Genomic DNA, 14,679 nt, shown 5'->3' on the forward strand with positions numbered 1-14,679 from the left:
TCCTCCAGACCATGCTGCAGGACTCAATCCTGCTTCTGGACTCAGACGACTGTGGATGGGGAATCCTCCTGGCTACCAGACTGCACATGCTTGGGTGGATCAAGATTTCTGGCATCTCCCTGCCAGTACCCTGTCCAGGCCTTGCAGCATCAGCAGTTTCCCATCACTTCCCAACAGTAACTAGTTTTTTAACTGAGCTTCGGTGTTTTATTATTTCCTAAAACTATATGTGTTCCATCTCATTTAAATGTGAATGAGGAGAGAGGGAAGTGCCTCAATCTGTGTCCCTTTGTAAGGCTGAATGTCCATGACAACATCCTATGGCCTTCTGATCCATGCATCAACAAAACTAACCAGACCAGCCCAGACTCAGACCTGTGAGGTACATCCTGATCGGCTCAGCAGCACCAGTCCTGCTGGGAGGGGAAGGCAGAGCTCAGCTTGTTTTGCTCCTCACACGGCTGACAAGATAGAGGCAGGAGAAGGACTCCCAGCTTCTGCACCCTGCCACAGAAAAACAATGATCCAGCTGCCATATCTGGAGGACTCCAGCAGCAGAGGGCCCCACACAGCAAGCGCCTGCAGCCCCCATTAGATCCCTGGCATGGAAGAGCTGCCAGACTCCTGCAATGGGACTTCAGGGAGCAGGAGATGCTGGCAGGGCACATCTCTGCAGACCAACCTCTTCTCCCAGGCAACTAGACAAGGGGAAATGGTGTCAAGTTGCACCAGGGTAGGTTCAGGTTGGATATGAGGAAAAATTTCCTCACTGAAAGAGAGGTTAAGCACAGGAACAGGGTGCCCAGGGGAAGGGTGGAGTCACCATCCCTGGAAGTGTTAAATAAACAAGCAGACATGGCACTGTGCCATATAGTTTAGTGGCCATGGTGGTATTAGGTCAAAAGTTGGACTTGGTGATCTTGGAGGTCTTTTCCAAACTTAATGATTCTACGATTCAATGATTCTCTCTCTTGCTATCCTTTGAGGACAATAGCAGCCCTCACAGTTCCCTCCTCAGGACTACATTCCTGTGCCCCTCAGGCTTTTGTCTCTCTTGCCGTATCTAAAAAGACAACTGAATCTAGACAAAACTGATCTATTTTCAGCGCTTGGTCATACTAGAACAGAAGGTCTGGTGGTAGCCAGCATAGACACACCCTCCACCTCCAGCGCTATTAATTTTCCCCCCTGAGCACGGACAAGATGGCTGCTGGCGTGGCCATTGCTCCTCACAAAATGTCTGCCATGGTGACCTGCCCTCACTGCAAAATGGCCGCCACTAGAGTCACCATCAAGGTTTAGATGGCTTGTCGCTATTTTCCCTGCCCCATGCCAGGAGTTTATTCTCTCTCCTATCATAGTGTGGTCTCTGCCTGCCCTACCTGATGAAGGGAAGGCATGCCTGGCTCTTCCCTTTGGGGTGCCATTATCAATCCTCCCACAAGGACAAGGTGGGGAGGAAAGGTCACAGGCTCTCAGGCTCACTGTCACCTTCCCTCACTGCAAAGGTAATCTAGTGAGCTATGGGAGATTAAAAGATTACAATTCTTAATGTTATTGGTACGGAACAAAGGAGATGAGGGAATGTAAACAACCAGGGAAAAAGCACAGGGGAGGAAACCGAGATGGAAAGTGCAAAATGGAAAATAGGCCAAGAATAAATTTGCATCTTAAATTCTGCTGAACTTAGTCTATTAATAAGTAGACAAATCCGTCAAATCTGCTCATCTGAATGGAAAGTTTTATATCAGGCTGCTCATCCCCAGCAGAACTTAACACAAGCTGTGAAAGGATAAGGGCAGTGAAATCCCCACACATAAAAAGTCAGCAGTTATTGATTCCCTGTTCTGAGAAGGAGCACAGCTGACAGCAGTGCAAGCTGTCCTGGTTTGACACTGGAAACTACATAGCTCTTTAACGAAATCAGATGTGTGAAAACCAGGAGGCAACACCTTGGAAAGACTAATGCCTGTGCTTGACTTGACCAAGGGGGAACAGCCATTGAAGTAATTGCAGTGGAAATTAAACTTGTGAAGTACAAGTTAATCTTGATGTTTTTATTTTTTAGGGAACTCTTGAGTGCGTTTTTCCCAAAGTGCCATTTGCTGGAGGTATGCCATTAGATGTTGTTTCATTCAAGATACATGCTTCTAATCTTACAGGTGAGAAATAAAGGATAACAACCTGGGCTCAGTAAAGACATTAAAAACAAGCAACACCTATACATAAGACCAACCCTATTATAGTGTTGTTTCTTAAATGTTATGACTGCTGGAACCTGAACCATGACTTGCAAATTGTCACTTGTTATCACTGTGCCTTTTCTTGTCCAATCCTTTGTTATTAAGTTATACTGCTATACTTAAACTGAAACACTGAACCATCCCTCCACAGAAACTTCTCCCAACATCTCCCAGATCTCCTCTCCAAAATAAATCATCTGAGGTGACTCTACAACAGAATGGCAATTCTATTGTATTCCAGATTTTGGTCTTTCAGTCTTTCTTTCCCAAAGAAAGTTTCTATTGCAAAGTTTCTATCTTTTTGCACGTCTTTTTTATAAAAACAGTCACTGGAGTGGTTGATCTCGCCAGACACGGGTAGGTGAGATTCTGACACCCAGGGTGCGACTTAAGCTGCGGCATCTGCTGCTATTTGAAATGTTGTGGGCTATTTTGTCAGCTGGAGACCTTATGGGACAGAAGGACATGGGTCCTTCTGCAGGCCTTTTGTCTCTCCTGCTAGTCCCATGCAGATTCAGATGCATGGTGTGATATTTTTTTAGCTGTATTGCGCACAGCCGGGGCTTGGAATTTATGATCCTTGTGGATCCCTCCAGGACATTCCACAATTCTGTGATTTTTGGGATACTCCAGCATACCTCAAATGGTATTAGGTGCCTGTTTTATAGGCAACTGTACCAAATCCCTATAACTTAACTAAGCTCAGGATTAAGACACCTAAATTTAAGTGTCTAAGCTAGGTGGGTTCATGGACACTAAGAGCATAAACATCTATCAGCAGAAAAGATCTTGTCAATAGTGTTTGTGTAGCCTAAAGAACCATTCAGCTGGATAGTCAGGAGGGTCTCAGTTTGGGGATTTGCCCACAAATGTTGAGCATCACTAAGTATTCCTCAGAGGGATGTTCTCCTTCCTCCCTTTATAGTCAATGAAGAAAAATTGTGAAATCTAGAATTCATCTAACCTATTTTGGATGACTATTTTTGGATGTGATTGTTTGCAACCTAGAAATGTCTTTTGTTACCACTGTCTATGTCAAGAGTCTATAAGAATACCTCAAAGGCATATAAGTACAGAATGGGCATCTGGGGTTATGTGAAATGAATCCCACACTTTGAGTCATGTGGATTTGTATCTCATTTTCAAGCCATCCTGTATAGATCAAGGTTACCTTCTAAAGACACAAAGCTGCAAATTTTCCAGGCAGTTAGGAGCTTACTCTTTTGCTTCAAGATAGTCTGGTCTAAACTAGCTTCAAACTAGAAATTGAGCAAACATTTTTATTGCAGTATTAATTGTAGGACTATTAATAATAGTATTAATAGTAGGACTAATAATGTCTAATAATCTCTACTGATTGACAATGAAGGAGGGTACAGCACTGTGCTAACAGACACCTGCAACTTGCTGTTTAAGTTGGTTTGCACCCAAATCCTTTGTCAGTTCAATTCAGACTAAAACAAAGATTGTCTAGATGCACCAAAAGTACAAAGGAATATGTTCAAACTCCAATCTTAGGCTTGACCCAAAAGTACTGAACGAAGTTCTTCTCAAGGTTATATTCTTAAAACCTAAGATCTTCTCTTACTTTTTCTAACTTTTAGTTCTTTAGAGGATAAGGATTTCAGAATATACAGAGTTATGTGAATTGGTTTTGTTTTGTTTTTTTCTTGAAAACACAAATCAAAATGTTAATGAGATATCTTAAAGCCTTTGAAGATTTGGACCTCAGCCTTTTTAGATATATTACAGTTTTTCTTCAGGCATAGTTAGTATTTATTCCACTGCAATCTATAGGTCAAAGTCAAATATTTGCAGCTTTATTCTATGAAGGACAAAAAGCAAGCATTACCATAACAGTATAGTTTTGTATCACAACAGAAATATTGAAAGAGATTATTATTCATTATTCTGCTGAATAATGAAACATTTTGTAAGTGGAAAGAAAATCACATATAATGCAGTTCTATTTTTGCAAAACAAATAACAATAGAACAAAACTCCCACAATATTACCATCCATTAATGCAACAGTATCTGTATTTAGAGTGTTGCAAAATGCATAATTACAATATAAACAATTTCCAGAAAGGAGTCTTGTGTGGTCATACTTTAAAACAGAAAAGCATTTTGGCATCAATAAAAATATCTAACTATGACATATGTCAGAAGAAATATATGTGTTTCAATGAGCTGCTAATGCAAGTTCCAATCACCACAGTCTCAAGAGAAACAATCTCATTTAAAATTTGGCAGTCAATTCAAACTGTACTCTTTCTTTTCTTGTCTCCCCTAATTTAATATATGGCAATAAAAACATTTGGAAATAATTAGATGCCAAGTAACCATTAATAATTTACCTTGTGGCAAAGATCCAGTCACTGAAATCAAATATTTCAGTGCTTCCAAAGAAACTGGTAATGTGTCTTTTGTGTTTAAGTTCTATAGTCTCCAAAGAATTTGAAAAATGCACTTATCTATATTCTGATATGTAATATAGGCAGAATTTGGCTACAGATAGACATGGTAAGTGCATCCTCTTCATGTTACAATGGGTATTATACAGCCTTTGTTTTTGACTGAGTATTTGTATGCTCTATGTTAACTGTCCAGGACCAGTTAACTAGCAGTAGTTACATCCAGTAAAGATACAACTATATTTTAAGTTATATGTACTGTCCTGTGTTTGAAGTGTTTACTCAATATTTTAATAATTATGCAAATAAATTATAAGATTATACATAAAATAAACATATATTACCAGATTATAAAGAGGAAATTTAATCTGAAAACAGAATTGTGTGTATTACCTATACTTGTGACTCCTCTGAAGCCTCCAGTCAGACAAGCAATGATCATGGTGAGCTACCCTCAGGTGAGACTGGAAGGTAATCTGCAGATCCCTGTGAAGCCACTTATTCTCATTTCTTATCCTTTTTAAGCACCTAGCAGAAATCCTTGTATAAGTATTATTCAAACACTATCAGTCAATAATTACTTATATAGTAGATATCATTACAAGTGCATTCCTTCAGGTAGTACTTTTACTGACGCTGATCATCCACCATTCATTGCCCTGAGTGAAGATTCAGAACCAATAACACAGAGCAGTGAACATTAGCATGTTTAGAACAAAAAAAAGTCTTGAAATTTGTTAATACAAACTAGATATCCAGCATTGGCTATACTAAGGAAAAAACAGATATACTGTCGAGAGAAGTGTCTGACTGTGATAGCTGGAGTAGCAAAAAAAGAAAAAAAAACTCAATAGCACAAAGTACAGACTTGAGCCCTTAGGGACCAATAACAAGAATTTCTACCTTTAGGTAGAAATTTATCAGTCACAATTAATGAAAAGTAAAAGGATTTGGATGTCTTACATAGTGACTGGATGGCTGCAAGCCGCTGATGTCATGTAGCTGTGAAAAAGGCTAATGCAAAACTTGTCTGTTTTCAGGAGATGTAGAGAGATCTTGCTATCGTCTACAGCCCTCCTGAGACCTCAGTTAAAGCATCACTGTCATCCACAATTAAGAAAGACCAATTCTATCTGAAAGATTAATGAAGGCCAATACAGCAATGTTATGAATGAAGAACCTGTCTTTAAATGGAGTGAGTAAAAGAGTTTGGCTTAGGAGGACAAAGACTAAATGTTATATGGTTACTTGGCCTAAATGTATTGGCATCTCCACTCCAGAAAGGTACAAGTTCTAAGTAGGCTAAATGTGGGTAGGAAACAATCAGTTATTTACAGACCTTGAGGACTGAAAATTGCAAGGTGAGTATCTAGTCATCAGATTTTGGAATAAGAAAAATTAGAGGTAAGACAATGGATCAGATTCTGGGGAAAAAAATAGAATTAGGACAATGGAGTTTGTTTTCTGAAAATGAAGTTTGATTAGTTTATGGAAAGAGCTATTCAAATACTTCTTGAAGATATTGAGAAATAGGATTTGGTGACCCAGGAACTCCTTCCCAGTTTTGTGCTCTCATAAGGAACTAGCTGCTACAAAACAAAGATTACATAAAATGAGTCTTACTGATTAATATTAAGTATTTTATCTGACTTTGGCTCGTTTAATGCTTGTTGGAATGTGTTTGGACTCAAGTTCAATTAAGTATTTAGGATCTCTGATCTTATTAATCTAGTAACTTCCTATTAGATTCAATAATTCATTTATTTGGTAATGAAGGAACTTTAAAAGATTTCAGGAGCTCAAATTTCAAATAGGAACTGTGTCACAGACAACACTGGGAAAGGGCAAGATAAGAACTTGGGGAGGATGATCACGTGTAGAACAGAGCAGTGTTGTCCATAATAAGAGACTTTATCAGCTTAAAGAATTCTAAGGCAGAAAAGGCCACTAACTTTACCTCTACTGTATGAAAAAAGATCCATTAAAATTTACTCTATTATCCACAATATTAACCTCAATAATAAGTATTGTACTTGACTATAACATGTGTTTGGCTATCACATAAATTCTAGGAGTGCATCCAGTCTTGACTCAAAGGCGTCAAGAAAGGGTGAATTCATCAATTCTACTAGTAGGTTGTTCCAGTGATTAATCATGCCTAGTGTAAAAAGTGTGTAGTGCATTCCTAATTGGAATTTGTCTGCAAGATTAAAGACCCATTTTATATCTGGTGTTTCCTCCCAGCAGAGGTTTATGTATTCTGCAATGAAGCCAATGTTTAAGCTCTGTCTATACGGCACTCTGGCACTGTCCCAGCTCCTTATCAGAGTGAGACTAAGGCATATGTCATTCCCCTCCCATCACCTGCAGTCTGACTTCTTTGTAAACAAAATCCTGGCTTCCAAGCAACTTAGAAAACATAGGTCTGGACTACTAGAAAATCTCAACGCCATGGCATCTTCTTCTTCGAGCAGATAAATTAGATGAAATCACAGTATTTTTTGTTCATCAGAGAAACAACTTTTACCATAAAATATAATTTTTCAGCCTGGAAAAAAATGATTGCTCTGCTTCATGTTCTACAGGATTTCAGTGTTACTTTAAAACTCATTTTATATTACTACTTTATATTATATTCCATTACTAGTCTCACCAATGTCATGACCCTGGTGAAAATCACCTTTCTGTTCTTACTTCATTAACACTTTCAAAAAATACTCTTACTGGTTTTTCCACATAACTATAATGGAAGGTCAGATTCAATCACTCATCTCTTATGACCCTACATACTTTCCAGTCTTTGTCTTTTCCTAGTATGCAGTTTCTTCTCTCTTGGTGTGATAGCTATTCAATATCCTATTAAATCCTAGTTAATATTGTAGTCTGGAGGAAATCTGGCATGGAACAGTATCCTTAACCATTAGCTTTTTCATGACTTTGAAAATGTGTTTCCAGGATGATTTTGGATTTTTTCTTCTTGCTTTATTTTGGCAAAGTGATAAAAAGTAAACAGGAAGAGAAAGTAAAACAATATTTGTTCACAAAACAGAACTGATTTTTAACTAATTTTAATATCTTTGACAAATCTCAGCAGTAACTAAATGATCATGAGAACTAAATTACCCTCCACCCCAGAGACAAACAGAGCAGAGTGGATTAGCATAATAGTTCCCTTTCCCAGCTACATTTTCAGGAGACAAATACTGAAGGGTCAGTTGCCTGAGCATTTTACCCTGTGCTTTTGTGATGTCACATTGTGCATTGCATTCTGTAACCCCTGGGATATTTGCAGTATCTGTGAGATGCACACAAATGTCTCTGATAAACCAAATCTTCCAGCATTATGCTTGGGAACAGAGTCAGTGCCTGAATGACTGGCTCCTGTAATGGATGTGAGCAGTCAGGTCTTTCAAACCAAAGCTGAAATGCAGATATTGTTAAGCACACATAATGTGAAGGCTGCGGTTTGCTGACAGTGGGTGAACTTCACTTGTCTCAGATATTAGAATGGGCAAGAACTCTAAAGGATGTCAACTGTGTACAAATTAAAAACCATAAAAATCTTTTTCTGCTACCAGATTTTTAAAAGAAAATCCTAACCTGATCTTTCAGTAGGATTTTATGCCAATTGTTAATAGTAATAGTCTTATTTATATTTTGTCTGTAGCTGACTGTCCCAAAACAGAGAGAGACATTTTGTGTGTAGTAGCTCAGAAAGGATATAATAAAGCCGGGAAAACACAGAGAAAACTGAAATGGGTGATTCCTCGTATGGACTGACTTCCCTGCTAAAAGCAACTAAGTTATGTAGGACCAAGTTACCTTTGACTTTTCATCATGTAAAAAGTTACTCTTGAAGAAAACAAAAATTAATGAATAATAAGGATAGAGTGAATAAGAGATTATTGCTTCCTATCTCCTTCAGTATAGGAAGAACTGGGGGTCACCTATTAAACTTATTGTGTGGTAGGTTCAAATCAAAGGCAAAAGTGATTTTTCTCAACAAACACAATTAGCTATGGAGAGTTTGACTATCACAGTGCATGTTGTGAATGCCACAAGTTTTACACATGCTCTAATGAAAACTGAACAGAACAATATTACAATGAAATTACTAAATGTGCAGAGATTGTGCAATTCTCAGGAAATATTGAAGCCTGGGAACATATTCAGGAAGCATATTCATGTTTAGTCTATTCCTATAATCTTCCCTAAACATTATTGTGTGTGTATTTATTTTATATAATATCCTATATAAAAGACCCTTTGTTATGGATCAAAAGGCCAGTGCATCATGAGACATCATCAACAGAGCTTGAGAAATTAAAATGTGCTGCAGTTCAATAGAGCATTTAAATGAACGCTTAGTTTGATTTCATTGAACCTTCAGTTTATGCTTAACCTGTTTGTAGAATAGGAAAGGAAAGAACTTTCTGCTTAACTCTCCTAAGGAAATAGAATCTGTGTTTATACAACACAGCAAACCACAGACCTCTGGAAGGACCTGCACTGAGAAAGTATATATTACATGCAGAATTGCATATGTTGAGGATGTTAAATTAGAGACTTTATGCGACAGACTAAAGGATGGTAACATTTAAATTGAATAATTTTTTATTAGTAACATCAGCTGTAAGTAATAATATATGCCTGTACTGTCCAGGTCATATCCGTGCTCAGAATATGTTACAAGACCTCAGTCCTGCTGGACTAAAGATATGCACCTTTAAAGATATGCTAAGGATATACCTCATATTACAATATCCCCACAGGGAGCTCCTGGCTCATTAACTTTTTCTGCTTTGAGCAGTAACGTGGCACTAATCTCACCAAGGAAACAAACCTGCAAGTTCTGAAAGTCGCATCCTTGCCACTAGGAGCATATTTTTGTTCAGCTGGAGTTGGCACTTTGCCACAAGACTGAGAAAAGTCAGGAAATGTTTTTAACTAAATGCAATGAAAGTTAGAGATGTGTATCTGCAATATCTGCAGTAGCTTGTTAATTATCTTAGGGTCATAAAAATGTCCAGGACTGGAGGAGCCTCAGGAGATGCAGGTTCTGGCTGGGAATTTTCCTTGCTTTGGCTTTCCATGTGCTTTATGTTTGGTTTTCAGGTTCTTCTGGATGTCCAGATAAAGTCCATTGTACTTCTTATCAGTTATTAGAGCAGAGGTGCTTCGTACCATTTGGAAACATTCACAGAGTGACCAGATATGACACAGGACCTCGACTCTTGTGACTGGCACTTGGAGGTTATGTGGATGCCACAGGGTAACTCAAACAACAACAAAATTTTTAGGCACCTGAACTGATCCCTTAGGGTTGAGTCAATTTGAAATTAGCAGACCCGAAATACAGATGTCTGAATGGAGCAGTGAATTAGACATAGGGGTCTGGCCACCTGTGCTGCTTTTTTGCTGGGGTACAGTTACTTTTCTTCACAGTAGCTGGTGTGGGGCTGTGTTTGGAGTTTGTGCTGGAAACAGTCTTGATAACACAGGGATGTTTTTGTTGTTGCTGATCAGGGCTTACACAACACCAAGGCCTTTTCTGCTCCTCACCCCAGCAGTGAGGAGTCTGGGGGTGCACAAGGAGTTGGAAAGGGGACACAGATGGGACAGCTGACCCCAAATGACCCAAGGAATATCCCAGACCATATGTCATCATGTCCAGCACATAAGAATGTACGGGGAAGAAGAATGTTTGGAATTACAGCGTTTGAATTCCCAAGTAACCATTGCGTGTGATGGAGCCCTGCTTTCTTGTGCATGGCTCAACACTTGCCTGTTCATGGGAAGTGGTGCATTAACTCCTTGTTTGTCTTGTTTGTGTGCTGTGCTTTGCTTTACCTATTAAACTGTCTTTATCTAAACCCACACATTTTCTCACTTTTATGTTTCCAATTGTCTTCCCCACCCCACTGGGGAAAAGCAAGTGAGAAGCTCTGTGGGGCTTAGTTGTGAACTGGGGTTAAACCACGATAACACCCTAAAATACCAGTCATTTTCAAAAGTGGATGTGAGCAGGACTTCTGGAAAACTTGTGCCCCAATGAAGCAGCCCGTGAAGGTGAGTAGGACATTTCAAGACATCTCAGGGGCATGAGATATCTGTGCTTATGTAGGTGAATTTTACGCAAGGTATTTTATTCAAGGAAAGCTGAAAGGCCATCTAGGCTGCATAGACTGCATTAACTAGAGGTCTAATGTCATTTTAGGCACTAAATCAGATCTCCAGCTCCCTCTTCAGAAGGTACAGGTCTTGTGTAGGTCCTGTGTCAGCCACTGGTACACCTTTGTCCTCTTGAATACTGCTAAATGTCTTCATTTGAAGAACTGAGCTGAATCTGAGATCTCCACTGACTACAATAGAAGCTCATAGCTTGCCTCAGGTATTGACATCTACATGTCAGCATCTACACTGAGGTGTTTTGTGACACACGCTGACTGCCTGAACGCAATTGTGTTGATGTATGAGACACCTGGGCTGTTTCACCTGCCCTACAGCTGCTGCAGGCTCGTAGGTGTATCCCTGCACTGAAGACACCTAGATGCAGATGCCCACATGCAGGTATCCGTCACCACCAGGGACATTGAAGGATATGCAAGGAATCTGCACAGGAGTGTGTGGCATGCCATGGTGTTTGTAGGAAAACCATATCCTTTTGGAGTATCAGCTAGAATTGGAATGTCAGGCAATAATACTACATGCCCAGACTGTCAGCTGAATCAAGCTACTGCATTTTAGGAAAGTAACTCATTTGTTTAAACCTGATATGTCCTAGAGTATTCAGGATGTCCATATAGAGACACTATGCCATTCCAGGAAATCTCGCGTGACATGAGATGCTTCTGTTTAGGCAAGCGCTATGTCTCTGAAGTTGATTTCCACCCTAAATGTCACTTTTATCTACATTAGTACTCTGATAATGTTCACAAAGGTATCAGCATGCTTTAAGCTAACATTTAGACCCTAGTCAATTAAAACCAGGTTTTTAATCAAGAACTTTCTTAATTTCCTCCTTATGAGTGTTAATATGATTTTGTAAGTCATTCATTTTTATCAGTGCCATGCCAATGCCGAGGCTTTTCAAAACACTTCTTGCCAAATGAGTTTAGGTGCATGGAGTAGTGTAGCCCATGATAAGATTCACACAGGAAGCTATTCTATTATGAATTCTTTTCTGCAAGGATTTTAAACCTGCAGGCTGCACTTACAGATAAAAGAGAATCTTGGAAGTGAGTAGCATCTAATTTGAAGTATCCTTTTATTTTGTTCTAATAGCATTGTTTTAAAAGATTTCTCATTTTTATGGGATCTTTGTGAACAAATACTTATAAATTAATGAGTTTTTTTCTCTCCTTAAATCACAAAACAGCAAAGTTTAATTCAAATGACATCTTCTGATGGAAAACTGTCTGAAAAACAGTGTGAAAAAAATAACAGCTTTGATAAGGTTTTCATTCATTCAACTGTTTACAAATTTGCATTGCCATGTTTTCTTCTTCTTTAGAAACACAAAGTATAGTACATTTTGCCCCAGAAGGGAATACAATGACGGATGGTCTCCATCAAGATTTTGTTGGCTCTGTGTATAAAGCCCAAATTTCACATTATGCTGTACTTGTGGTTATTGAACCTCTGACAGCTGTAACTGTGGAACAGAAGTGGGTGATCTGAGTCTGAGCAGGTTGTACAACACTTGCTAGGTAATATATTATTCAAATGATGCGATTCCTGAGCAGTCTTAAAAACTGTCAGTGGACTGGACTGGGTATCAGAGGAATTAAACAGCACATTTTGCTCAGTTCTCTGCTGTGCTAAAACATCCTACTTAGCTGAAGTGTCCTTGTTGCTTCACGAGCTAATTTACTTAGAGCTAGTTTGAATATATCTACATAGCACTGCATTTTGTAGCAACACCTAAGTTGGAGCAAATAACTCTTAGTGTTCATCTTTCCAGACAATACACAAACTAATTTTGCAAGCAATGCAACCAGGACATTTTGCTTTTCTGTGTCTTTCTAGGTGATATTTAAGATCTAATTTTCCAAAATAAAGATTGAAGACATTTCAGAACTCAAGAAGTCTCTTGTGTCAAATTATCATGTGTATACCAGTAAATATGCCCTGATAATCTCAAAAGATTAAAAGTGTTTCCATAAACTGGAGTTCAAAAAGATTTGGGGGAAATTAAAGGGAATATACTGGTGCAAGAGACAGATGGAAAACTGTTAAACTCTTAAAGCTGGCCTTATGATTTTAAATTATTACATTCATGCTAAAATAAAGTGTCTTCAAAGGACAAGACATCTGTTTCGTACTGGCAAATACATCTGCTCAGCAAACCATGTCTTTAGGTCAAGGGGCTTAAAATCTATATGAAAGTCATTCAGGATTTGAGGAATGATGCAGAAACAGTTATTATGAATGTAAAATATTTCTAAACCTTGTCCACAAAGTGATTTCACTAACACATACCTCAAAGAAAGGGAGAGACAAAAATAATAATCACAAGTACAATCTCTAACTTCCCATATAGCATTGGACACAGGATTTTAGGATCTGATTATCTGCATGAAGTAATATATTGGAACAACCTGGTCTAGTGAAGATGTCCTTGTCCCTGTCAGGGGCTTTGGAATTAGATGATGTTTAAGGTCCACTCCAATCCAAGCCATTCTATGATTTTGACATTTAGTTGAGACTAATGCCTATATTTTAGTCTTTCGAAGCTTTTGGTTTGAGAAAGATTTTCATTTACAAGGAATGTTCTGTGCTTTTCCCCTTGATATGAGTAAATTCTGTTATTTCTACTTGTCTAGCTTCAGTTCTAGGTGTTGCATCCTCTTAAACATTCTTCCATTGTAATGAAGTAATGAAGCCATGAAAAATAATCTCTATTTGTAGATATTAGAGACGGTGAACAAATCACTGCTAAACTCCTCCGAACTTAGCTAATAGAAAAGTTTATGTTTCTCCCAGACAGGCCAAGTTCACACATCTGTAGCATTCAGTAGCTATTATGGATGGGTTTTTAATTCTGTGACGTATATGATTCAAATTTTTTTTATTGCTTTTGTTTCAGAAAGAGCTGCTTGAATTTAAGTATCAGACCTGAGACGAAGGTAAATAAAAATAAAAGCTGTGGTATGAACCTCCACTGTGATAGCTACTGTAGCTCTCTATATGGCTTCTTTACCTTCAAAACAAGAACCATGTAGCAGTATGCAGGCAGACTGACACCTTCACCCATACACTGGGTTGCTGAGAGGAAGGGTTTCTTCAAGGCCAGTGACTGTGACGTAGGTGCTGAACTACAGGTTCCCCACCTAGTAACCTGCTCATCTGCCCATACACCACAGCCAAGCACTGCAAGTCTCTAATAAAAGCACTGGGCTTTAACTGAACCCTTCACAGCATAAATACTTGCCTTGTCCAGGAGCTATTCCATGCCTAATACAAAATCAGTAATAAAAGAAAAATAAAGCAAAAATGACTGGGCAGCGTCTTCATCCTGCAGCATGTTCCTCTCTGCAGCAAATCCACATGATGGTACTACTTCTCTTCTTGCAGAGGGCTGATAATGCAGCAGCAACAAAGAAATGTCAATTAGCACTACCACTGAGAGCAGAAAATCCCATATAGATGGATCCTCACTGCCTTATATATATCATTGTTTATATCCAGTTCCTACCAGCATATCCGATCAAAATGATTTTACAGTAGTTAAATATAGACGATGTTTTCTTTCTTCTGGAAAGAATCAATACCTGGAAATAATAGAGGGAACAAGGTAAATTATGGCAAAACAAAAAATTCTTTACACAGACCTTCCAGAATGTGCTGAAGTGCTGATTAAGAGAAACACTTAAGCTTTACTTGATTCCTTCTTTGAGATAAAGGGGTCTAATCAAGAGCTGTAAGTATACCCAGAAGGCCAGTCTGAACACTCTGCTGAATAGCTTGCCATGAAAACTTCAATTTGCAGAGAAACTTGATAGTTTTATAAAAGGTAGA

At 38.7% G+C, this 14,679-nt stretch overlaps 2 long non-coding RNA genes across 2 annotated transcripts; one reads left to right on the forward strand and one right to left on the reverse strand.

The window, feature by feature from the left end:
• The first annotated feature begins 353 nt into the window (after positions 1-353).
• On the forward strand, positions 354-10,532 carry LOC113970811. Its single transcript, XR_003535341.1, has 3 exons — positions 354-1,508; positions 2,069-2,162; positions 10,186-10,532. It is a non-coding gene; the product is annotated as an uncharacterized LOC113970811 (long non-coding RNA).
• Positions 5,009-13,931, reverse strand: LOC113970812. The gene is made up of 3 exons (XR_003535342.1): positions 13,862-13,931; positions 6,170-6,248; positions 5,009-5,187 (listed from the first exon to the last, which is right to left on the reverse strand). It is a non-coding gene; the product is annotated as an uncharacterized LOC113970812 (long non-coding RNA).
• Between the last annotated feature and the right edge of the window lie 748 nt (positions 13,932-14,679).

The sequence above is a fragment of the Neopelma chrysocephalum genome, unplaced genomic scaffold (assembly GCF_003984885.1).
Source record: "Neopelma chrysocephalum unplaced genomic scaffold, ASM398488v2 Primary Assembly neopelma1_80, whole genome shotgun sequence".
NCBI lineage: Eukaryota > Metazoa > Chordata > Aves > Passeriformes > Pipridae > Neopelma > Neopelma chrysocephalum.